We start from the raw sequence: 24,763 nt of genomic DNA, 5'->3' as shown, positions 1-24,763 counted from the left end.
TAAAGCATGCAGCCTGTTTGAATGTGATATTAAAAACGAGCATGCACACTGTCTCACGACTTCCTATAATATAACTCTTCTAAACAAATCTTAAGATTCACTTAAGGACACGTTTTGAAATTGCGGATTAGAAGGAGATCAGTGGTGCAATGGCTTGAAGTGATGCAAATTCTAAAGCTGTGCATATGCTTCAAATCGAATACTTATGAAGTTATTCAATAAACCGTTTTAATTAGCAACCAGACCATTACAATCTGTCGCTCAAGTAGACTTCTTCATGTAATCAATATCAATAGGCCGAATTGTGCTATGTGCTCCACGCGCTTTTTATATTTTTCGAATTAGAAATTAGGAGTGGCAGTGTCGCCGGAAATGTGAAGCATTGATGACGACAACAAATTAGTAGACAGCTATACGACGTAAGGATAGTAGTTTTCTGGGCAGTAGAAATGTGGAATCATTCGCTTACTAACTCAACTGACAAGCACGGCGTCAGAGCGCACAAGCAAACATGAACACGTCACACTCGATGAGCGCGCACACTGTCAAAACGCTGGTGTGAGCACGCGCAGGAGCAGATGCGAGAGAAGTGACCTTCGTGCGATCTACGGGTTCAACCCAAGGGCGGCGACAACTCAGCGCGCGCAAAGGTATGAGCCGTCTGCAGATCACATTCAAGATACGGCGCGAGTGACGCGACGCGTCCGCGCAAAGTACTCACTTTTTGGCGGAGTGGAAGCCGCCACCTCCCTCTCGCGCTGCCACCCGCTTTCCTCCATATGTCGCGCCCGTGATTGGGCTGCGATCGTCAGTTCCCCTTAGGCATGGTCGTAAAATGCGCAGTTGCTGCCGGAGCAAAACACCGAATCTCTCCTGCTTCCCTCTCGCCGTTCCAGGGCATTTCGCGCGACGGCAGACGTTGCGCTCCGCTTTCTTTTTTTCGTGAGCGCCATATTGCACCGCCATTGTCGGCTTCCCTCGCGTGCTTTCGCTCGCACATAGAGCATCCGACGCGCGAGAACGGTGTTATCGCCCTTGGACTTTTTACGAAACATCACGGCGACGGCGACGCTGACTGCACCGGCGAAAATGCAGCGGGAGTGTCCATGTAGTTGCTATCGCGTTAAAAAAAGACAAAGAACACCGTATATCATCTACATACACGTGAAGCTGGCTCTTTACTGCAATTGAATTATAATACTGAAAGCGAAGTTTGCTTCCGCGCAACGCAAGCTAGTTGCGGTCAAAACATGCAATAGTTGGCAAGAAGGCATGCATGAGCGTCTCCCCTGTGTCACGGTGTCTGCGCGAAACGCGGTCACGCTGTATGCACACACGTTGTGCAGAATGCGTAAAGATGCTAACGTCTGCACTATTTGAATGAAGGAGAGCATAAAGTCCACGACAACATCTCTTTCTCTGTAGATGTCTGTCCTCTCAGCGCGTTTTTTGTACCGCCTCTACTATCAGCGCTGGAAACGGCGCGCAAGAGCACACGGCATGAAAGGCAAAACTGCATTTAAAGCGAGCCCCTTGTAATCCGAACTCCGGTGTGCTGCCTGCTCTACGTCTCCTCTACAGCAACGTTGAACAGAAAAAATTGAAAAAAAAAATCGGAATTTACTTCAGTACCAAATATTTACAGCATTTACTATATGCAATACCAACACGAGGCTTCGAGTGTACCGTACATACGTCGCAAAGAAAGCCCACGTCAGCTATTTTTGTAGCATTGTCCTGCAGAATGGCACAACGTAGAAAATAGTTGGCATAATTTAAACGGGTGGACACATTACATTACCTATACAGTATTGGTTACGTGAAACAGTGACACATGCTGCTTTTTTACTTCTTTTACTAAGTGCTTTACTGCTGCTCGATTTATGCAATGTTCGACCATTCTTTTCCTTATTTTTGCAGTCCATCATTGATACACTTATCTATAATTTTTGAGGCACAGGAAGTAAGAGCAGACGAGATGCGAGAAATTTCTTGTGGCCACATGCGTGATAATAGCTTATCTTCGCTGTTAGCGTACTACGACCTTCTGCGCTGTGCTTCTAAAATGCGCAGATAATACACCGATCCAAGCAGTACAGTGTCCTCGCTACATTCAAAACGAAACGATTTAGTCAGTGGCCAAGCAAAACCATTTGCTGACGGTAACGTACTAAAACAGTCGAATCGCAGCTAACGAACGAACAAAATGAATACCGTATGCTCTGTGCCCCAAAATAAAATATTATTTGGGTGCATAAAACAAATTAGAACAAATAAAATATTACACAACCGAAATAATGTAGCACTTTCCGGTCACTTCAATGAACCAAACACTTGATCGTAGCTAAGAACTAACGTGGCAGAGTGAGCTTTGTTAAAAAATTAAATTACAGGGTTTTAGTCGCTAAAAACGCGATTTTATTAAAGGGAAGCTAAAGAGCCTGTCGAATTCAATAAGGCGTTCATATACGGATGCGGGAACCTCGTCAACCATGCAGGTAAAATTTCGGGCGGGATTTTTCACTTAGGAGCGACGTAATCGCCGGATAAAATTGCGCGGTCACTCCGCCCTCTGTCGAGCGCCGCACGCTGCTGCTGACGCTGACGATGCGAGCGGCGGCCGGAAACCGCGGCGTAATGCCGTAAGCACTGGTGTTCCGTTTCGTCGCAGTCTCCGCGACCGTGCCTGACCGCGCTTGTTCCTGCGTTCGTGCCGTCATAATCTGCTTCGCTGGACCCAGCATTCTTTTGTGTGTGTAGAGTGGTAGTTGACGTGTGCAGCATCAATTGAAGTGGTGGGCCGATCATGCCTGCGTTCTGTGCTGCCTACGGTTGCACGAACACCAGCGGCCGCGACGATGTTTCATTGCTTCCCGCAAGACAAGAACCTTGCAGCGAAGTGGAAGAATTTCAAGCGTAAACAACAACATTACTGTGCTCTAACCACTTCCGTGACGACGATTACTACCAGAGTTAATCAATAATGCGTGAATGAGTGAGAGTACACTTGCTGCTAGCAGGCTTTCTAAACGCAGCGCGAGAAGGTCAGGGTAACGAACGCAGAAAGGCGGGACGGGTGCGGGTGGACGGATGGTAACTGGTCTTGGAAGATCTTATGAATACACGAACTCAGCCAAACCTGGATTTTGATTTACTGCTAGCTCCTTCGTGTTAGCACGCCGAACGGAAGGCACATGTTTATCTCCCATCCTTGACGCACGTTTTGTCGAAAACCGCCGTTAATTTTCTATTCGCACGTGTGTTGTGAAACAGCCTACATGCAGCTACCATAAGATAGTGCAAGTGTAAAGTTTGCATGTGTAAAGTTTGCATGTGTTTGGCGCACGCCAGGATGCTGCGCTCCCCCTCGCGCACAGAGGAAAAGCGGCTGTCTCACCTAGCCGACGGAATTCGCCGCCTTTACGGCTCCGGTTACGAGTAGCGCGCAGATGACGCGCTGATGAATGTCACTACACGTCCTACAAGAGCCAGAAAACATTTCCCGCATGTAAATCATCTCTGTAGATTGCCGACAGCTTTGGGGCAGCGCACAAATGCTGGCGATCGCGTCCCTGCTTACGTTCCACGAGGAGGCATGCAAGAACATAACAGTAGAGCTGTTTCCCCGGAAACGAACTCACAGGATTGCTGAATACAGTTTTGCAAAAAACATACTCACCAAAGAACATCTATAACACGAGGAGATGCTAAAACTTCGCTTGCGTTCGCGTCGAAAGCACTGCTTGCTACCAGCAGCTTTTGCTTCTTGGAGAGGCCGGCTACATAGATGTAGGGAGCAACGCCGAACTCCTCAGAGAAACGCAAGACGGTAATCTACCATGACCGTCTCACCATACCACAGCGCCAAACTACCTTGCACTCTGCTTCATGTGTGGCGGCAGTGGTCGGTCCGGACGAACACCATTGTTGACGTCACGAGGCGCCCAACCAATCATAGGCGGAAACGAGGCGCGCGAGCTGCCCCGAGTGTGCCGCTGCACTTTTCGTCGAAATAAAATCTGTTTGTGCTTTCTTGCGCTCAATTTCGTAGCGATATTCGAATTACGCGGGTTGAAAACCATTACGTACAGCTCTTCAGTAATTTTTTCTGCCAAACTCTTCAGCTTCCCTTTAGGAGACACGACGTAGTGGTGGCCATCGGAAATTTGGACCACCTGGGTTCTTTAACATGCACCTAAATCTAAGTACACGGCGGTTTCTCATTTCGCCCCTATCGAAATGTGGCCGCCATGGCCGGGATTCCATCCCGAGACCTTGAATGAGCTTTGTTGAGAACTCACGCATCCTTTCATTTTTTTTCTCGAAGTCACAGCAAAGACAATACAATCAGAAAATGCAAAAAAACAGTAATACATTTGTCAAGCGCACTGGCTAGCTGTTACGTGTAATATAACAAAAATCACTGCCCATGCACTCGGTACGAATGGTTAACCAGCGCAACTGGAACGGCCCACGACGGTGTTTATCACTGGCTTAATTCCTGCGCTACGTTAAATGACGGTGTTTATCACTGGCTTAGTCCCTGCGCTACATTAAATGACGGCTTCATCGGCTGCCGGGTATTTAGTATCCACTTGCTGCTTACGCTCTGCTCCTCGAGCCTGTTCTTTCGCCCGGGCTGGAGAATCGGCATGGCATAGACGAGCATGTTCCCGGTTCTGCTTGCGGCGTTACTGGTCGAAAGCTGCCTTCTTCTAAGGAGTAGGTATGACGCGTGGCCTAGCCGTTTCGGTGCCGGACAGAAACTGCTGGTCGCGCGCTCAGCTGCAACGCACAGCAACGACGTCACTACACTATCAGCACCTTCTAGATAGCACAACGCCTTTTCATTCATATCCATGACGTCATCTGCGCTTTCAGCGTGCCGCTATGTTTCTGCTCATGTCATATGTTCTTCACGCAGTTGAAAATTTTGCTGAATTCATGAACCGACAAGCCTAACAACGTGCCTTACGTCATGTCACCTGGCCCGACTGCCATATAATCTAATGAGGATGCTCCTGAGTAGGCAACAGTGATTTTCACCTTACGCCAGCCTTGTCAATCGAAATTTTCGGCCTGGTAGCATGACATCATGGATCGGAGTAAACACGCCTTATGCTACTTAGGTGGTGTTCACACACCACACACCCTTCTTTCTCTCTTTTTTCTTTTGCGCATGCGCGTGGAGCGGCGCAGGAGGAGCTTTCGGTGTACAGGCGACCGACTGACGGAGGGACTGACGAATCGCATAGCCATATACAGCTTCGGTGTAGACACTAAAGCCCAACTTATAGCCCAAATCCCGTGTTACCTCACAAAGCGCAACGTACGCTGAAACGTCGGAACACGTAGCTGCTGAATTTTGTCACTGTCCGCCTGAATTTTCGTCGCGGGCTACATTGTAGTCCTGTTCTATGTTATAAACGCGCGGAAAGCATTGGTCAAGAAAATAAGTTGGGCATGGTTTGAAATATATGTGAAAAGAAAACCCCTCACGTCTTCCGATTGGCGGAAGAAGAAACGCGGCAGTGCCGACATGCGTTGAGTTAAAGAGCCGCCATCTTTTTTATGGCACGGGCGTCAACACAGTACAGCAAACAACGCGTCGGGCGTGGTATAAACAAGAAACGGCGTGTATGAAAAGAAAAGAACCCTAAAATTTTATTTTATATTAATTTCTGCAGCTACAATAATTTACAACGCCTCTATTTCAGTTATAACTTGATTTATAGGCTGTAAGAACAAGACAAAATTTGTGTTTTTTTTCTTCTACCAGGTTTCTGTCATACAACATTCACAGAAAAATCCTTTTGCGATACGGAACATTTCTGTTACTTTTCTTTACTTTAACAGTTTTTTTACAGTGTAGACGACAGCCACTGGGTGAACACAATTTCAGAAAAAACAAACATGGGCCTACGCAAGCTGTCGCTAATAACATATTCTAATTACCGAAGTTACTTTCTATAAAATGAGTTGTATTTTGTGTGCAGCAAATTGTAAGTATTTCTTGTACATATTGTGTTCTCCTCTCTCCTTAGTTTACTAGTGAGTTATGCTGCATTGACAGTTCAACTTTATAACACATGCCAGTTCAAAAAATAATCACAACTATGATCTCTCTGGGGCAGTTGTGCCAAGTTTCGCCCTGCTGTATGATGAATTTTTTATGAGCAAAATTTTTCTTTCGACCAGCCTGTTTTCTGTACATGAGAACGGGGCCGGTGAATGATAACACATCCAGTAGAACGTACCTAATGAGCGAAAATGGGCAGCAGCAGAATAGCGGCTTCCTAACATTGCAGCAGTGGGACATCGAGCGAATGCATAAGTCCTACAGGTCCACGTTGGCAGGTCCGGCGCTATAGGAGACCGAGTGCAATTTTGTAATTTTTTTGCAATTCTGTTGTGCTAGAAATTAGCGTAGCGATATTTATTCGATATTTGCTGTGCTAGAAATTAGCGAAAGCTTTACTCAAGGAGTTTTGTAGAAGCGTTATAGAGATTTATTTTCCTCAAGTATACTCAAGTGTTTCTTTCATGCTGGCGTTAAAAACACCACCCGTAGCAGCCGATTACATTTGCGACGTTCTTAGAGGCCCGCAGGGGCGCGTTTTTCCAGCTGTATCATTCCCAAACGAAAAAAAAAGAAAGAACAAACAACCCTGCGAGTACGTTTTCTCTTGCGCTGAAAAAAAGTTCTATGGAAAAGGGACGCGAACAAATGATTACGGAACAGACAAAGATATATTGTGCCTAGGAAAGGCCGAGTCACTTTATTGATCATCCCCACCTTCATCAATAATGCTGCTCTCATGAACTTTGCCTTCTTAGAATCTGCATTTATCTCACTCCCTACCTCGCTCTACGTATTTTGTTTATGGGGGAAGGAGGAGAGAGGCGGGAGCTGTTCGTGTATAAAAGGCGGCGGCGCTTAGCTACCCTGTTCACAGTACAGTGGAGACCTGCTAGTGCACAATATTCGCAATGGCTGCTTCGAAGGCTCTTGTAATCATGTCCCTTATTGTTAGCACCATGATTGTGTAAGTATGCGGCGAGACCCTTACAAATGTGGTAATCTACAGCACACATACATTTCTTGTCCTTGCAGGTTCTAGTGGTAGTATGTCGTTCAAAATCTTGAAGCGGTAGCTAGGAGTGTGCAGAAAAAGTTTCGATTGCTGCTGCACTAGTGATTCTAAATATGTGTTATTTTCCCTCTTTTGTACTTAAAAACTTTTACCACGCAATGAGCAGCGAAAATATCTATACCTTGTTAAACTAGCCCTATCTTTTCTTTTACTGCGTCACTGTAAGAATGTTGTTGTCTCACGTGGGATAGAACTAACATTACATGAACGTTTTAGAACTAAAATTCTAAAAGCTTTGTCTGTCAAATAGGGCATAAAACTGAGAAAGCTGGTTTGGATACGTACTTTTATATGACGCAAGAAGCACAGATGAATTGCTCAGACACGTAACTACTCGTGTCACGCAACTAGGGGATGCAGTTTCTGCATTTCGTAAACAATGGTAACATAAAGGTTAGCTGTAGGCATGCGAAATTTTTACAAGACAAATATTAGGGCATTCCGATAGACAGCTTTGATGCCTACTTTGTGTCAACCATGCCAACGCATGTAGAAGTCTTTATATGACAAGAGCCAAAGCTTGCTAATGCTGTTGTGCCTTCAAGCAATCACCGGCTCGGTAAGCCACCTGATATTCTCAAACTGGCTATTCCGAAGACTGCAAACGGAAGGTTACCTGATATTGGCATATGATGTTTATTTATAGATGCGAGACAATGTCATTGGCTTCTCCACCAATCTACGTGTTATCTCTGTAGTCTCGATAGCATGACCGCGTAAAGAAAATCACAGGGCGGTTACTAGTGTGAAAAAAACATTTTTTTTTGCGTTTGCTCTGCTATCAGCTAGACGTTTTCGCACGCGATCTCGTGCTCGCCGAACTCCTTAGGAGCCGAATGTCCGTGTTCTTCCATGATGTTTGTGTAGAGAATGTTCTGTAGCGTCCTCGTCTAAACTACTATGCTCTTCTCCGATTGCCCGAATGCACGCCGGCTTTCTATGCCCACACTGGCGCAGCCCGGCTTGCGAAAGCGCGCGGAGCGAGGCATCGCCACCGTAATAGTTACCCGTTTAGTTAAAGGGATGCGACGGCAAACAGAAACGCAAGGCGCCTAAGTCATTCAGCAAAACTTCCCCGATAGAGGCAGCGGAGGGCAACGCAATTACTCGTGTTGCAGCTACCAGAGCTTTACCTCACGTCACCGACCACTCCGCTCTCACTGCACGCGACGCCGTGTGCGCCTCCACGAACGGAAGCTTCCGTCGCTTTGCTCTCGCCTATCTCCCTTCTCTGGCTCGCCTTTAGAGCTACGGACGGCAGCAATGCGTTAACCCGAGCAACGAGCTAAGAAAAAGTTACATTATTCTACAATTAGAAAATTTTTTCTCCTACGATGTGTAGAGCCCGAGCTTGCACCAAGAAACATGTCACCAATACTTGAGGCAGTGCCAAAAGTTGAAAAGTAGGTACAGACTATGCGCGACACTAGAGTGTAAGAGCACTGCCACCAGTACGCTGTCACAATGCCGACAACCTTGAGCGGCATGAGAGTGCTCGATCAGCAGAGGTCCAGAGAAGCGCAGTGCGTGTGCTTTCCAATAAGGTTAATTGCGGTTCAGCGATGTTCTGTATTTCTCCTTACTTGTGTCTTCGTTGTTTGCGCAGTCCAGTCAAGATGTTCCACCAGTACCAATTTGCACAAATGTCGAATCCTCTGAAGGCAACTTAAGTAACGTTACCCTCCGCTCAGTCGACTGCAATGAAGGTAGAATAAAGAACATGTGCTGCGCGAATTACGGGCTCTCCTATTAGTTAGGCAATGATCTTAGACTGGTTCTATCCGATTTTTTTAAACATGCCAGTAGTGGAGGTCACAATAATAGCCAGTCTTAAATCGATGTAATAGTCGGCCAGATCACCAGCACTCAGTGGAACGCTTCAAGTTATAACTTCCCTGAATTCAGCGACATACCTAGCTTTACGCTTTATGCAAATAAGCATCGAATGAATGCGGAATCGGCTTTGTCATCAAAGACCTACCCTGTAATTGCTGAATACGCGAGGTTTCGACCATCGGTAAAGCATCACGTACATGGCGTGAACTTTCGCGACTAACTTCGTACCTCCGAAAATTAAGCAATGGTGTGACGAAGAACGGGCGCTCGCTTCCGATATGTAGAATGAAAAAGACGCGCACATCAGCGTGTCTTCATCATTTTGACCCGTTGCCATCAATAGGACAACGAGGATGAGCAGGGCAATGTTGCAGTACGCCCGATATTACAAACAGTGTCCCACAGGCTAGACAAATAAGGGCCACGCAGTTGTGCCCGGCTAGTGTTCAACGCGTGAGCTTAGCAGGATGAAAGTCTTGGCAAAATGTGGATACATGCCAAGTGGTAGGTGTGTGTACATATATATATATATATATTTATTTATTTATTTATTTATTTCAACATCCTGTCAACCCTGTGGCAGGGTTATTACAGGAGTGGGTTCCAGGAAGCAACGGTAATAATAGCAATTGTCAAGGTAGATATGCTAAACAAGTACGAATAAGAAGGAATAATATACGTACAACAGTAAGTATGAATACGAGTATTGACAAGCATGCCAATAGAAAAAATAAATAATCATATGGAAAATATATATAAATGACATCAGGTTGATGAGTATGTATTAAGTGAGTTATGCAACATCTCAAGGAAATCATCAATTCTTTGCGGTTCGACTACAAGTCGGTCAAGGGTATTCCATTCCCGAATGCATCTAGGGAAAAAAGAATAATAGAATGTATTGTTCTTGCATGCACATTCTTGGAGTGTGAGATTATGTGTATGACGTAGTTGCCTTGTTTGTTTAGTTTCGACGTATCTTGTGTGGTCAAACCTAATATAGTTGTGCATTAGCATATATAACAACTTCAGGCGGTGAATTTTATCTCGACTTTGGAGTGATGGCAAACCTGCACAGCGTAGCAACTCTGTGGGGGAATCAAGGCGTCGATAGCGGTTAAAAATAAATCTAATCGCTTTGCGCTGCACATTTTCAAGCATGCTGATACCGCTACTTGTGAAGGGGAACCAGATTATATTGGCGTATTCTAGAATCGGTCGGACAAGTGTGGTGTACGCTAAAAGCTTAGTGTCACGGTCAGCGTGCCGCAGCGTCCGCTTAAGGAAGAACAATTTTTTACTGCTTTCGCGGTTATAGCTTCCGTGTGAACTGCCCAACTGAGATCAGAAGTTATTATCACAGCCAGATATTTGTACTGGCTTAAATTTGTACTGGCTTAAATCGAGAAATCCATGAAAATTATGTCAACTTGGGAGTGTTCATTAATGCCTTGGGCCAAGTCGTGCATTATCTCGGCGAGCTGCGTTACGGTCGATAGGCCTCTTCGAAATCCGTACTGGTTGGGGTGTAGCAGATCATTGTCTTTGACAAACTTTGTGATGAATTTGAGGACAATATGCTCGAGTATTTTACAGCTGGTACACGTCAAGGAAATGGGCCTGTAGTTTGATGGGATCGTCTTCTCACCGGATTTATGCACTGGGATTATTTTTGCGACTTTCCATTCAGAAGGAATCTGTGAATCCTGGATAGATTTTGTGAATATTAAGCGTAGATACTTACTAGCTGGTTCTGCATACCGTTTGAGAGCAGCGTTTGGTATCCCGTCTGGGCCACAGCTCTTTTTCTCATCAAGGTTTAATAGCAGACGCAGTATACCACTGTCGGTTATTTCTGGGGTTCCTAGTAATTTATTTTTGGTCGATGGTATAATCGGGGAATGTTGCGCTAGTCCATTATCGATTGCAAAAATCGACTGGAAGTAGCGATTGAATTGATCCGCCTTATCTTTTGTTTCTATTGAAGGAGAAGCCTTTCTATCGCTTTGCTTACCATTCACTTAACGCCATAATTTTTCTGGTGATGTTTTCATGAACGTGGACAGAGTAGTACCATAGTAGTGCATTTTGGAAACGCGTATTTTGCTTTTCATTGTTTTAGATAACGCGGAAATCTGGGTAATGAAATTAGCGGCTATACCAGACCTCCTAGCTTTCCTCAGCCTACTAATTTTACGTTTAACGTGAATTATTTCGCGGGTGATCCATGAGTGAGTGAGTAAATAAACTTTATTGTAGGTCCGGCGAGGACGCGAACGTGATCCATGGATTATACTTTCTTGTAAGTTTGCGCTCTAGTGGGACAAAATGTTCAATACAATGCATCACGTGTGCTTTGAATTGCAACAATACATAATCTATCGACGAGAAATTCGTGAGTGAGATATGGGATTATTGCTTCGTTCTCTGCTCTATTGAATGCAAGAACGTGTTTTGCAGGGCCGTGCTGTCGTACAAGAACAGGCAGAGGCAGTGTTCATAGGACTAATTTATGATCGGATATGCCGTCTAAGATTTCGGTGCATGTCTGTTCGTTCAGGAAATGGTCGCTAACAAGAAAACGTCTAGGAGAGAACTGGATTTGCCCTGGATACGTGTGGGAACGCGTACGAGTTGTTTGAGGTTAAAGTTGAACAATATATCTAATATGACGTCATTCGCAGTACCTTGCACTTTTCTTGACGACCATTCCACTTCAGGCAGGTTAAGACCAACAGCCACGATAATTTTTTCGTTAGTCATGTGATCATGCATATAATCCAGAAGAAGTTCTAGAAAGCTTGTCTCAGCGTTAGGCAGTCTGTAGATAGCTCCTACAAATATGCAGCCTTTCTGCAGCTGTACTTTGCACCACACCGCCTCAATTTCTGGCTTTTCTGGTAAAACGGTGCATCGTAGTTCTTTCTTAAAGAAAAGTGCAACACCCCCACCTCTAGTGCCCCTATCTCTGCGCACAATCACATATCCCGGCGGCAAAACTTCATGGTCTAAGATATCGGAGTGAAGCCACATTTCTGTGACAGCAATAATGTCAGGTTAATTTCTAAAACAAGAGCTTAGAATTGGTCTATTTTATTTGCAAGTCGTGCGTTCACATTCAACAAAGTTACTTCTGTCGACTTCGAGTGACTCTCTTCTGTAAGGCGTCGTTTTTTTCGTTTTTTGAACTTCAACTAAATCTTTGTCGTCACTATCCCAAGCAAAAAGGTGACCCTTTATACGCACTTTATCATAGACTAGCGACACCCTTTCCTGCCTGTCCCGATATTCTTTCGTTCGATCCCACAGCTTCTTTCTTATTTCTCGAATACTACGAGAAAAATCTTCACTGATAGAGAAACCTGAGCCCTTGAGCAGCGGGCAGTGCTTGAGGATTGAAACTTTGTCTCGGCAATCGAGTAGTTTGAGGATTATGGGTCTTAGTCTAGAAGTATCAGTTTGCTTGTTTTTACCCAGCCGGTGGATTCTTTCGATTCCCTTGGTTTTTATCTGAAGTATACCGGTGTAAAATCTTCTTTTCGACCAATTCAAGAAGCATGTCTGTTGTTTCCTTTTGTTTTTCTTCAACACCGTATATGACAAGGTTGAACCGATGGCTCCGGTTTTCCAGATCCTCGACTTTATTTTCCATAGCCATTAGGTTTTTTTTCTAAGTTAGATATTCGTTTATTGTTCTCTGAGATCTGTTTTTCATTGACAGCTATCTTTTCAAGTTTCTTGTCAATTGCATTAAGTCTAGTGTTTGTTATAGATTATTCATTCTTAATTTCTTGAATATCCCCTGCAATTACCTTTAACTGTTCTGCTATGTCATCTAGTGTAGGGCCTGGGTTAAACTCAACATCTCCACCCAGAAGTAACAACATGCGCAAGAAAACAAACAATTTGCAAAAGGGTTCGCGAAGCGACCGTGGGCACGGCAGCAGAATTAGGCAGACATCGTTACTAAGACGACTTGTCATAGCGTCTGCTCACCTGTAGAATAAACAGGAACGGATTTGAAGGCTGCATCTTTGCAATGCTGCCGTGCACACTGCCTGCTGTGCCGTATGCGTCCTGCTTTATATGGTCGCTCCATGCTGTCGTCATCGATGATCCCAGCATATCTGTCGATGTGACACCAGCGCCATCATGGAAGGGCCTATAGCTTTCGCCGACTGAGGCTGGGTGCATCAGCAGATCCTCGTCGACGATAGAAGCAGCTCGGGACGGTGGTTGTAGCTCGTAGCACGCCTGTGCAGGGTGCAGGAAGCCTATCTGTAGAATAAACAGGAACGGATTTGAAGGCTGTATCTTTGCGATGCTGCCGTGTATATATATATATATATATAGTAAGAAGCCAGCAAACAATGGCACCAATGACATCATTGTGGAAGTTACGTGTACTTCCCTATTTATTTCAAGAACTGATAAATTAATGGAAATGAAAGTGGACGAAAAAAACTGCTTGCCGCAGGTGGGGAGTGTTCCAACTTCTTTGCATTATGCACGCGATGCTCTACCAATTCAGTTACCTAGTCACTGTTTCCCCGTCCGCTTCCTTGGGTACTTCTGTTTTACTACTAGACCTTACCTTGGGACTGTTAGCCAGCACCACCACTCACAAATCCTGGTGGCGGATGATGAACTTTTCTTTGGGTGACAACAACTGGTCAATAAATCCACACATGTGTCTGTAGGCATCAATGTTGCCGGATTCGAGACCCTCGTTATGTGAGAACGAGAAGAAAGGAAGTTAACCACAGGGCCCAATTTTTAATCATGATACCATAAAAAGTCAGCAAACAATCAGACCAAGGACTACATAGGGGAGAGTGCTTGTGTACTTACTGAGTGAATTAAAGACATAATAAATTAATGGAATTGAACATGGACGAAAAAACAACTTGAAAGGCATAAATCGACGTTTTATTAAGAAAGCAACTAGAATGGCAGTGCATTTCACCTCAAAGTTAGGGAATGAATATCTCGAAACTTGTGTCATCCTGAGGATTTGTTCCACGTGGATCCGCCTTGCGAACTCCATGGCTAGGATTTGTATATTTCAATAGAGGCCACATGGTAATTAGTTTAAAATCCGCTTTCGTAAATTTTGGTATTGGTCGATTATGCATTTCAATTTCTTTATGCAGGTAGTTTCCGCTGTTTTGAGTAGACCGCCTCATGAACTAGTATTGTGCCATCTGCCACAGGCAACCCTTAAAAAGTTTTGAAAGTGTTCGCTGAAACACCCAGTTTAGTATTGAAGCATGGAATCACAAGATCCAGCACGGAAATAGCCCCAAGAATAGAAGCACATAGGAGAAACTACAGGACCTTACTGACGTTGTGGCCAGGGCCGCGCCTTCGTCAATATATATATATATATATATCCTTCTAAAAGCAGCCTCTTCGTGTAGAGGAAAGAAATAACCATCTCGTGTTTTGATGGTAAAAACTATGTTACATTGCCTAAGTGAAGAGATGAAGTTAGAACTAGGTGTAGTACCTTGCTATGTTGCTGCTGCGTCCTGGATTTCCACGCACTCGCAAAGAATTTGAAGCGCGCTTCAAGGCTGATTTTCGCTACCTGTGACAACACAGATGTCAAATGAATAAATCACTTCTGTACAGTTCCAGATGCACTTGATAGCCAGATTGAGTATTTTTAGTAATCGCTTCAGAGGGAACATTGTAAAAAGACAATTCAAGTACAATATATTGCACAAGGGTTCTCAGGAGGGGTGATTATATTCAAGTTTTGTGGAACTTTTGGAAATCGGCTGTAGCAGATAGGACAATCCTTTTTCTTATGCTCGTTTATTTGAATAGGCGGGAAGCAGTATTGTTTATTGCTTATTAATATCTCAAAGGTCTAACAGGACATTACATGAGGGGTGGGCACGAAAAGGCGGCAATGATGAAGATGAGATGAAAGATAAGTCAAAGCACTCGATGGCAGATCCACAGCTCGCTGTACCGCGGATGAGGGCAGTTTGTCTCGGACGGCCATTCAAGTCTCAGGCAGTTCGGACGATGAATGGCTGCAGGAATGTAGTGTTGGGGGCTCGTGGCGGCATTACCGAGTCCGTATGGTCTGTTCGACGAACACGATGACCCAGCTGGATCAGCTGGCCGTAACGCGGCCAGCTATGGAATACCGCTATGGATTCAAATACATGTGGTAAAGGCATAGGCGAGAAATGCGACGACAAGAGGTAAGAGGTGACAGGTTCATATTAGATATAAGTGTTGAAACGCTAGTGTGATATGAGTAAGCTTAAAGAATAAATCTAGCAGCACGGTTCTTACCAGACTCAATGGCTTTAGTGAGATTAGTTTGGTAAGGATCAATGATATCACGTGCCCATTCAAGTTTTTGTCGCAAGAGCGTTTTATAGGCTACTGATTTGACAGGTGGTTGTGCCATGAAGAGGTTACGGCTAAGATAATAAGGCATTTTGTTAGCTGAAATAAGTATGTGGTTTACGTGATCTGTCCAAGACAAATATTTACAGAGATGAATTCGTAAGTACTTGAAGGAGTCGCTGGTAGATAAAGTACAGTTATTAATCTTGTAGGCAGGAGGGATGAACTTAGGTCGACGATGGAATGAAATGTGTAAAGTCTTACTAATCGTCAGGGACGTGCGCCATATAACACATCAGTCTTCAATAGGAAAGATCCCCGCGAGGGGAAGAGACGTCAGTGAGGTTATTTACAGGGCGGTAAAGGCCACATTAATCAGTGAAAAGACGTAATACAGAGGTTACAGTGAATGGCAGGTCATTAATGCAGATTAATAATTGGAGCGGCCCTAGAACCGTGCTGTGAAGTACACCAGGCAGAACGGAGGAAACAGAAGATGTGAGGTGGTTAGCGTATACGAACAGTTTTTGTTTAGTGAAAAAAACACTGGATCGAGTTAAGAACAAGTGGATGGATGTTTAGGCATCATAATTTTAGCAAAAGACGAGAAGGTGCAACCTTATCGAAAGCCTTTGCGAAATATAAGAACAGGGCGTCAGTTGGAATGTTAGGCGAGGTTTAAGTGAATATCATGAAAAAATAAAGCTGATTGCGTTTCGCATGACTTATCTTTCCGGCAGCTATATTGATTGGGGTGAAAGAACTTCACTGAATTTAGGAAGTTAGCAGCATGAGAGTAGATGACGTGTTTAATGATTTTCGAGCATACGCTGTTGAGTGAAATGGGACGATGGTTACCTGGGGAAGACCAGTCATTTGTCTTGAAGACTGGAAGGACGCTCCCTATTTTCTAGCTTCTCGGAAGGGTGCCTGTTCCAAGTGATTACTGAAAAATAACTCAAAGAACCGAACTACGCACATACTTCATGTTTTTAACACTTTGGCACCGACAGCGTTTATACCACAGAATGATGCCCACTTGACGCCATTTATAACCTTAACGATGCCTTCTGGCCTACAAAATCAATACCTTCCATTGGTGTAAAATCTTAAAATGGTAAATCACGACGTTCATCGGCAGGTTCTTTTGTAAACGGTGAACAAAATAAAATATAAGGTTCAAGGAAATCAGAAATTGGTGAGCCATATTTATCGCGGAGAGAAAAATAGCTATTATTTTCAAGTTTTATCATTTTTAATAACGCTGCTGGTTAGAGTGCAACGTGTTTGGGACGGTACCACAAGACAAATCGCGTTTCGCGCGTGATTTTAATTAGTTGTCTTCTTTAGTGGCTTCGTTATATTTTTTTAGGACGTGAAATCGAAACACATGGAAAAGAAAAAAAGTAAATCGTAAATTGACTTCCTAATAATTGACGACACATATTGCAATTGATGAAAAATAGCTGCTGAGCTTCCAAATATATCCAGTTGGAAATAATCTCAAGGATGATACCTCTTTCGACATATTCCCCGAAGTGGAATGAAATACACGAGTATTCAAGATGCTTTCGCGCTTCAGTACATAAAGGGTGTTTTGTCAAAAAGTTAGTGTAACCTTGCATTCTTATGGCCAGTTTGCTGGCCCATTTGTTGCGATTTGTGCAATAAAATAAATAATGAAGAAGGTTATTAGTGAGTGTACCTAACCAGTTGTATGTGTGTTTCGATTTCTGGTGCAAGTAACATCTGCCTGTTTGCGTAATGGATCTCAAGGACTTGAAATGTGTTATCTCCAACAAGCAATTTTAGGATAGTAGGAAAACTGTAATATAGTCAACCCGTCCATTACAACTGATGGTGGCCTCCTCCGCGCCACCGTGAGGAGGCCACGGTGGCCCGGACACACCGCTCCTTGAAGAGGCAGCGTGTGTGTCGAGTGAGATCCTGAACACTTAGCAATGCGGCGAATGCGGGTTAAATCATGGATCCTTGAAGAAAAAGAGAAGCGGTGTACTGCTGAAGTATTTCTCGCGTATCTACGACGAAATTGTCATTGTCTTTTTTCACCTGCCCCGACGGAGTTTTTGCTTTCAATGAGTTTTGCTATCGTTAAAAGAAAGTACCTATGCAAAGCCACACCTAAGGACCGTCATGTGGATTGTTCGTACTGCTAAGAAATTTATTAGCAGCGGACGCAGGCGAACGGACTAAAGCGTGCTTGGGCGAGGTCGGCAACTGCTTCTGCGACGTCGGAGGTGCAGTGAGTGGCGTATGTTCTTGGGCTGGGGAAACGGCTGGATCAGCTTGCTCATGGATGAAGTCGCGAATTCGAGGTGGCAAAGCAAGCGGTGGGTCAACGACAGAAGACATCAAAGATTGATGGCGAGCAACCACTGGGCGAACGAACTCCTGAATTTTTAGGAACGCTGTAGCGTGGTTGTCGACGACGACTCCAACTCTTGGCAGAGGGTCGGCAGCACTTGGGGGACGTCGGGTGTGAAGCCGTTGCCTGGGCAACTCGTCTTAACTCTGACACAATTCTATGACTTGGAGGATAGTGTGAGGACTCTTCGATAATTACATTTGGAACGCGTCGTTCTCAATTCCCTTCATTATTAGTTTGATCTTCTCCTCTGACATCAACGCGTTCACCCGTTAAAAAAGGTGAAGAATCTCCTCAACATAGCTCGGGAAATTCTCTCCCATTGGTTGGGATAGGGTAGGTAAACGTCGTTCTGCACACAGCTTTCTTATTGCTGGCCGACCGAGAACTTGCGTAAAGCTAGTCTTGACGACCAACCACGTAGTGAGGTCGGTTTCATGGTTTAGAAACGAAAGTTTCGCAATGTCCGAAAGATAGAATGGTAAATTTCTCAACTGGCTGACATCATCCCGCTGGTTGTGGGCCCTCATTGGCTAGTAATAGGAGATCCAATCTTAAACATCTTTGTCATTTTTGGCGCAGAAGACAGGGGGGGATCGCTGACGGAAGGCGCCGGCACAAACCAGTGTGGGCGGTGCCGTTGGAGTAGTTGAAGGATGGTGTGCGTCTACGGTCATGATGGGGGAGTAGAGTGTGACTCAGAAGTTCCAGGGTGTTCGAAGCCCAGCAAGCTCCACCACTTCCTACGAGATTTATTATCAGCGGACGCAAGCGAACGGGCAGCGGTCAGAAGCGTCGAGTGAAGTACAGCAACCACGAGCTCATGCCGGTGGCCATGCTGCTAAGGAGCAGGCTACTCTTCCTTAATACAGTACGATTTTGTATATCAGACTATTTATGCCCGGGGTGCTTGCTATGCAGTTCAAACAGACAGGTGCCTCAGTGATTACTTTCATGAGGATTTAAAAAACAATTAAAAGAGAAAGGATGCTGTTTTTACATACCAGAGCCATATGTGCGGCCGTGCATGCATCTTCTAGAACGCTGTTGTTATTTACAAAGACAAAGATGGCCATACCTATGCCATTGGTGAGGGAGCACAAACAACAAGGCAAGAGCGTGTTTACGTAAGATAGCTATGTTTGTTTGTGTGTTGGGAAAACAATTAGTTTCGTTGAAGTATCAGTTTCGCATGAGTCGCAGAACTTTATTCATTTCTAGCGCCACACCTTCGTTTGTGCCCTTTTTATTTTCCCATCACTGGTCTGTCATGTGGCCAGTATGCACGAAAAGTGTCAGTCCAATCTGACTTTCATTTTCTTACAATAGCTATTACACAGATCTATTGCAGCGCATTTCCGCCCTTGCCATTCACAGTGGCGCCTCTGCCGCCGTGCTGTCACATCATCGATGCGCATGAACGGCCATTGAGTAAAAGATTAGAAGGTCTTCAGAAAAGCGTAGTGTGACTGCAAAAGCGACAAAGCTATGTGGACGTACCCGCCTACCCGTTCGATTGGTTCTACCAGAGTCAGAACGGTGTTCTGCCTTCCGATGCTGCCTGTAGTGCTGTGCGCACACACATTAACGCTCCTGCTCAATAGCTCTATAGAAGCAACAAAGTGGCGCATACACTGGTGATAGCCCGAAGTAAAGAGAACGCCAAGCTAGAAATATGTAATCGTAAATTTGGGTGCTTACTAAGTCTGACGGTTTTCGTTCCCTCTCACCTCTTGCAGCATCGATGCGCGACGACTGCGATGCCGCTGGTAGCAAGCACTCCTCGTCACGACATAACTCTGTGGAGCCGTCAGCGTGACATAAAGCCTTGCTATTGCTTTTAGGGCTTCGCGTTCGATCGAAACTGCTATATTTTCTAAGCAGCCTTAATATGAGCCACTCCCTTAGCTGATTGGCACTCTGCAAAATGTAGTAATATGATTATTTTGCCATCATGCCCCAGATGCTTGTATGGCTAATTATATTAATCTGTAAGTTACCCTAGTTCTTCTTGCGAAGATTCATTTCGGTTTAACTTTATTCTTTGTATCACGACGTCCAGGTCTTTTCTACTGATCAGGGCTTTCTTAATTTTTTCATTCATTCGCTTGAGCAGTGCATTTAAAGTTTTTTTTTAGAATGTTGGTAATACATGATGAATTGGTCGGATATTTCACCTCGACTTTATTCGAGTTTTTTAGATTCAGTGAGGACATCTTCGCCGCGAATGTTTTACAAGGAATTAATATTTTTCTCCGACAAAAAGTAATTTGAGTAAGTATTGCTATGTGTTTAATTCTTCTGTATATTAGGAACACAAACTTCGAAAATGTGTTTGTGCTCGCAGAACTCAATGCATGGCAGCAGAGACAGCACCTAGTGGGTCACCAGGTTCAGGAGGCGATAGTGCGCCCGCCGGCGGTGCCGCACCCGCTGCCGCCGCTCCCGCCGCCGTTGCCGGCGCTCCCGCCGCCGCTGCCGCCACTCCCGGCGCTTCTGCTGCCGCGGCTACTCCTGCTGGCACTGCTGGTACACCCGCTGCACAGTAAAAACCTGAACGTGCAGCCTGTTGACGGTGAGACACGTTATTATGGTTTCCATTAGATTTTTTGGGATGGTATCTGTATGTTCATATAGGGAGGTCTTTACAGCCGAGCTACACTGGTTTTTGTTAGAACAACAGACATAACATACTCGGTTTATATAGGAAATATAGCATCTAATCTTAATTATTTTATCTCCGTGCTGTCTCGATGAACTTTCTTTCGCAGATGATGTTGGTGGTGGTGGTGGCGTTACAGCAGGCGGGGTTACCCTGGAACACGTAGCCGGCAATTGAACAACCTGAGCCTTCTGTATGTGTCATTATGTGGGTCCCCAGGTGTCCAAGAGCCACGTGTCTGGCATGAGGAAAAGTATCATTCATTGCGCTCTTTTCCTGAAAGGCACGGACCCTCCTGGGAAAACGAAGTCTTCAAATTTCCTATGCAAAGGACCATTCTTTTCCACCCTGTCGCCCATCGCTTTTCTTACTGCGTCGAACTGCGAGCATACGCAAATGAAATGTTCGACGTCGCCTCTATCATCACAGAAAGTACAGAGCTGGGAAGCACATCGCCCAGTCTTGAATAACCAAGCCGCTGTTTAGGCGGAGTTGGTTCGGATGCGGCGCAAAAGCGTTGCTTTTTTCGCGAGCAATCTCACGTGTCACACAGGCTTGGTGTGGAGCATGGTGAATAACCCTAAAGTGAATGCAGATTGCATTCGTAGGGTTCTGAAAAATTGTTGGTGCTATTACATTTGGGGCATATGTCAGTGTCAGGCGTGCAAGAGCGTCCGCATTTTCATTTCCTTCTATTCCTTCGTGGGATGGGATCCATTGAAATTTTACCGCGAATCCCTCGATCATTAGAACTGTAATGAGTGCCAGAGATTGCCTTGTAAACTTCTCTCGAGCTAAGCCAAGGCGTAATCGTTGTAAGAATGAAATTGAGTCAGCGAGCACCACGACATCACGTGCGAAATAAGCGCGTACTTTTCGAAAAGCCACGTTCATTGCGGCACATTCTAGCGTTGTAGTAGAAACTACGCGATCGAGGCGGCCAGACCATGATAAATAATAAGACGGTATGCAGAACTCTCTCGCGCGCACACCGAGTGGTCTGTGTACATTTGTAGGTGGCATTAAAACGTTGTGCTCAAGTGGTCTAGCACAAGAAACTGTGCTTCGGCAGTTGTAATTGTGCCTTTCGCCTGTAGGTGGGGTATACTGAGGCTGCAGGTCACGTCCCATAACGACAATGGTGGATCGAGGCGACTCCACTTAGCTGACTCCAATGTAAATATCGAAAGGTGTTCAGCGCCGCATGGCAATAGGAGTGAGTTCTTGCACTTAGCTACCGGCAAAGCTGCGCGCCGTAGGGGTACTCGCCAAGCCCTAATAGCTGCGTCAACAAAGCCTGGAATGCATAAAGGCTGAGTGGACGAGACTCCGCTTCATTACTACCCTTCTTTTTGAAGCACCCTGAGGATCTCCCATCGCCAAGCGAAGTCCCTTTCTTTAGACTGCCTCCGAGCATTCCAAGTGCCTCGTTGATGGAGATATTAGCGGCAGCTGAGGGAGAATGCGCCTTGTTATCAGTGAGCATTCAATTTAAGCATATATATAGGATTGTGCCCCCAACTTACACCTGTCATGCGACGAAGTGCACTGAATATTTGCGCTGATGCAGCCGCAAGACTTTCAACGGCGCTTTGCCACAGGAGCTTGCTGTCGATGGTGATGTCCAAAAATCTAACACTAGTCGCACGGCGAATTGAGTAGCCTATAATATTCAGCCACACGCGAGTTGATTTCCGTTGTACTTGCGCTATAAGCATGAAGGCAGATGTTTTCGCTAATAAAGATAGGCCAAGCAACGATAAGTTACCCTCGATGACGGAGATTGCGCCCTGGGCTATCTGGGCCAAACGATGTTGATTTAATTTCGAAATCCAAAAGCGGATGTCATCTACCCAGATGGACGTTTTCACTTCAGCCAAACATACCTACAGTGCGTCTGTAAGTGTGGTCGTGGCAACGTTAAACATCAAGGGAGATTCGACACTTTCTTGTGGGATGCTGAGGGAAATGCGTCGCTTTTCGCTCACTATATTTCCGAGATTAATCTGAACATGTCGCGCTGTAAGCAATTTATGGACCAATCGAAGACCATTTCCAGAGACACCCAGGGCTTGGAGTCCGTTAATGATGCCAGCATGATGCACACTGTCGTGTGCTTTGGCAACGTCCATAAAGAAGGCGAATGTCGACAGGGATTGGACGCGAAGGTGCTCGATGTGGCTTAGTCCAAGACACGTTCCTGGACACTCAACCGAGGGCGAAATGTTGTCTTACATGCTGACAGTCTACCTACTTGTTCAAGAAACCAAGTTCACCTCGTACGTATTAGTATTTCCATCAACTTTGATACCAGTGATGTTAGCGATATCGGCCGATATGACCCAAGGTTCGCAGGATCAATTCCAGACTTGAGCACTGGCACCGCCCATGCTGTCTTCCACGCTTCGGGGATCGCTCCCGTGCACCAGAGTGGTTAAATATGTCGACAACGGCTTGTCTTCGCTCGTATTCAGATTCGCCAGGGTTTGATTGCTGACCAAATTGGGATCTGCACACGTCTTTTTAATCCGCTAAGCTCCAAATCTTACTGGCGAAAGGTGAATGGCGTATCCATGCCATGGAATCATTGAGATGACAGAGGGTTGGCCACGCCTGCGCTGGTGGTGTGTTGTGTTTTTTTTCGCTTGTCGTCGTTTTCTTCGTACACTTTTAACCTTAATTCACGTATTTACCAACTAGCCCTTAAAAACGTCCTACTAAAGTGCATTCCCGCTTATCTGCCAGATGTGTATATATCGGCAAAATCTTCAAGACAGATTGCTAAATCGTTTCCTGGCACTAAAGCAACTGATTCAAATGACTTGTGTGGGCGAACCTTTCCTTATAGGCTATTCACTACTCCCCATATTCTTGTCAAGGGAGTAAACGCCGATAAGGTCTCAGAGAAAGTTGCCCATTGAACTCGTCTGAATCTTTATGTGTGACGACGGACGACAGCGTTTACCCTATCATGTTCACTTTTCGCAAGGGGATTCCCATGTTTTCTCATTAGTTATCGCTCCGCTCTGCCCAGATTTTGAGAACATTCAAATTATTTAACATTTGAACAGGCTTTATATAAGCAGAGGCGCAGGAGGGTATTCGTTTTAAGAAACACAAGTTCACACTGCTACAAAAGAAGCCGATGCAAGTACACATGCGGCGAAAGAAGAAAAGGCGATGAAAAGAGAAAAACTTATCGTGTTCTGCGCCATGTGTGTGCATTCCCCACTCCGTTCAGTAAAACGGAACGATCATGCGCGAAGTAGCTTCTCGCGACGGATTGCTTTACACAAGACACCCACGTGAGAACAATACATATTATTCACGGTCGTGGCTGAATGTGTGGGAAACATGTGTACGGGTATGTCAGGAGGCCGTCGTTACGAAATAACCAAAATCAATCACCAATGACTTCCCCGCTATACTGCGCACCTTTAGCGCTCTGTTTCTCTAAACATATATCGGCCGCGCTCCTTCACTGTTTGTTCTTGGGGATCTTGGCTGTAATGTACAATAAACACGAAGGTTTCTCGACCAACATATCTGCTTTCCCGGCAACAGGAAGGAGCCATTTTGACTGCGCATCTATAATATGCACAAATTAGGCCTCTTCTCGCGAGTCTGATACACAGACAAACTTAGTCTAATTAACAGATTCACTAAGCCGAGAAGAAGTCACAGTTCGTCGCATAAGATATCAACCGCTAAGGGAAAGCGCTGATGCCTTCAGGCTATGTTATCTTTAATATAATTGTGTCATCAAAAATTTATGACATGAACTAAAACTTATTTCGTATAATTTCTCTCCTCGGCTTCAATGAATGCTAAGGTACTCGAGATCAGTATAAGGACGATCAATCGTCTGTGCTCTGTACGCCATAGATCTCGCTAGTTTAACACAGGTTTTATTAAAAACCTTCCCGCAAAAGAGCACCTGCGGCTTGTATTTTGGTAGGACAGAGGAACAAAGGAAAGGCAGGCCTTTCAACCAGAAAACTATTTGTTGAATTTTGTTATTTATATAAGCCATCAACCCATGTTATTAGGCTTGTCTAACCTAATCAATTTTTATCTTTCCAGGGCACATTTAAAGACACCGAAAGAACCTCAAGATTGCAACTTATGCTGTTGGTTCCAACGTAACGACAAAAACCAATCACTACAGAAAGACATCTCTATATGGTCTCATTATTGCTTTCACACGACATAGAAATGAAGCACCGACAAAACAAAGGAAAAGCTGAATACAGATCACATTGTATCACAACGTTCTTCTAAAATGAGTCATAAAAATTCTAAAATGCAAAGCAGTCATTTCTATGAATAAATATTATATATTCTAAAAAATATGTT

At 44.8% G+C, this 24,763-nt stretch overlaps 1 long non-coding RNA gene across 1 annotated transcript; it reads left to right on the top strand.

Moving 5' to 3' along the window:
- The first annotated feature begins 6,915 nt into the window (after nucleotides 1–6,915).
- Nucleotides 6,916–24,757, top strand: LOC129388334 (uncharacterized). Its single transcript, XR_011890391.1, has 3 exons — nucleotides 6,916–7,046; nucleotides 20,093–20,320; nucleotides 24,491–24,757. It is a non-coding gene; the product is annotated as an uncharacterized lncRNA (long non-coding RNA).
- The last annotated feature ends 6 nt before the right edge of the window (nucleotides 24,758–24,763 follow it).

This window comes from Dermacentor andersoni, chromosome 10 (genome assembly GCF_023375885.2).
Source record: "Dermacentor andersoni chromosome 10, qqDerAnde1_hic_scaffold, whole genome shotgun sequence".
Taxonomy (NCBI): Eukaryota; Metazoa; Arthropoda; class Arachnida; order Ixodida; family Ixodidae; genus Dermacentor; species Dermacentor andersoni.
The sequence above is the reverse complement of the archived record's forward strand: the minus strand, read 5'-3'. Positions and strand labels throughout refer to the sequence as shown.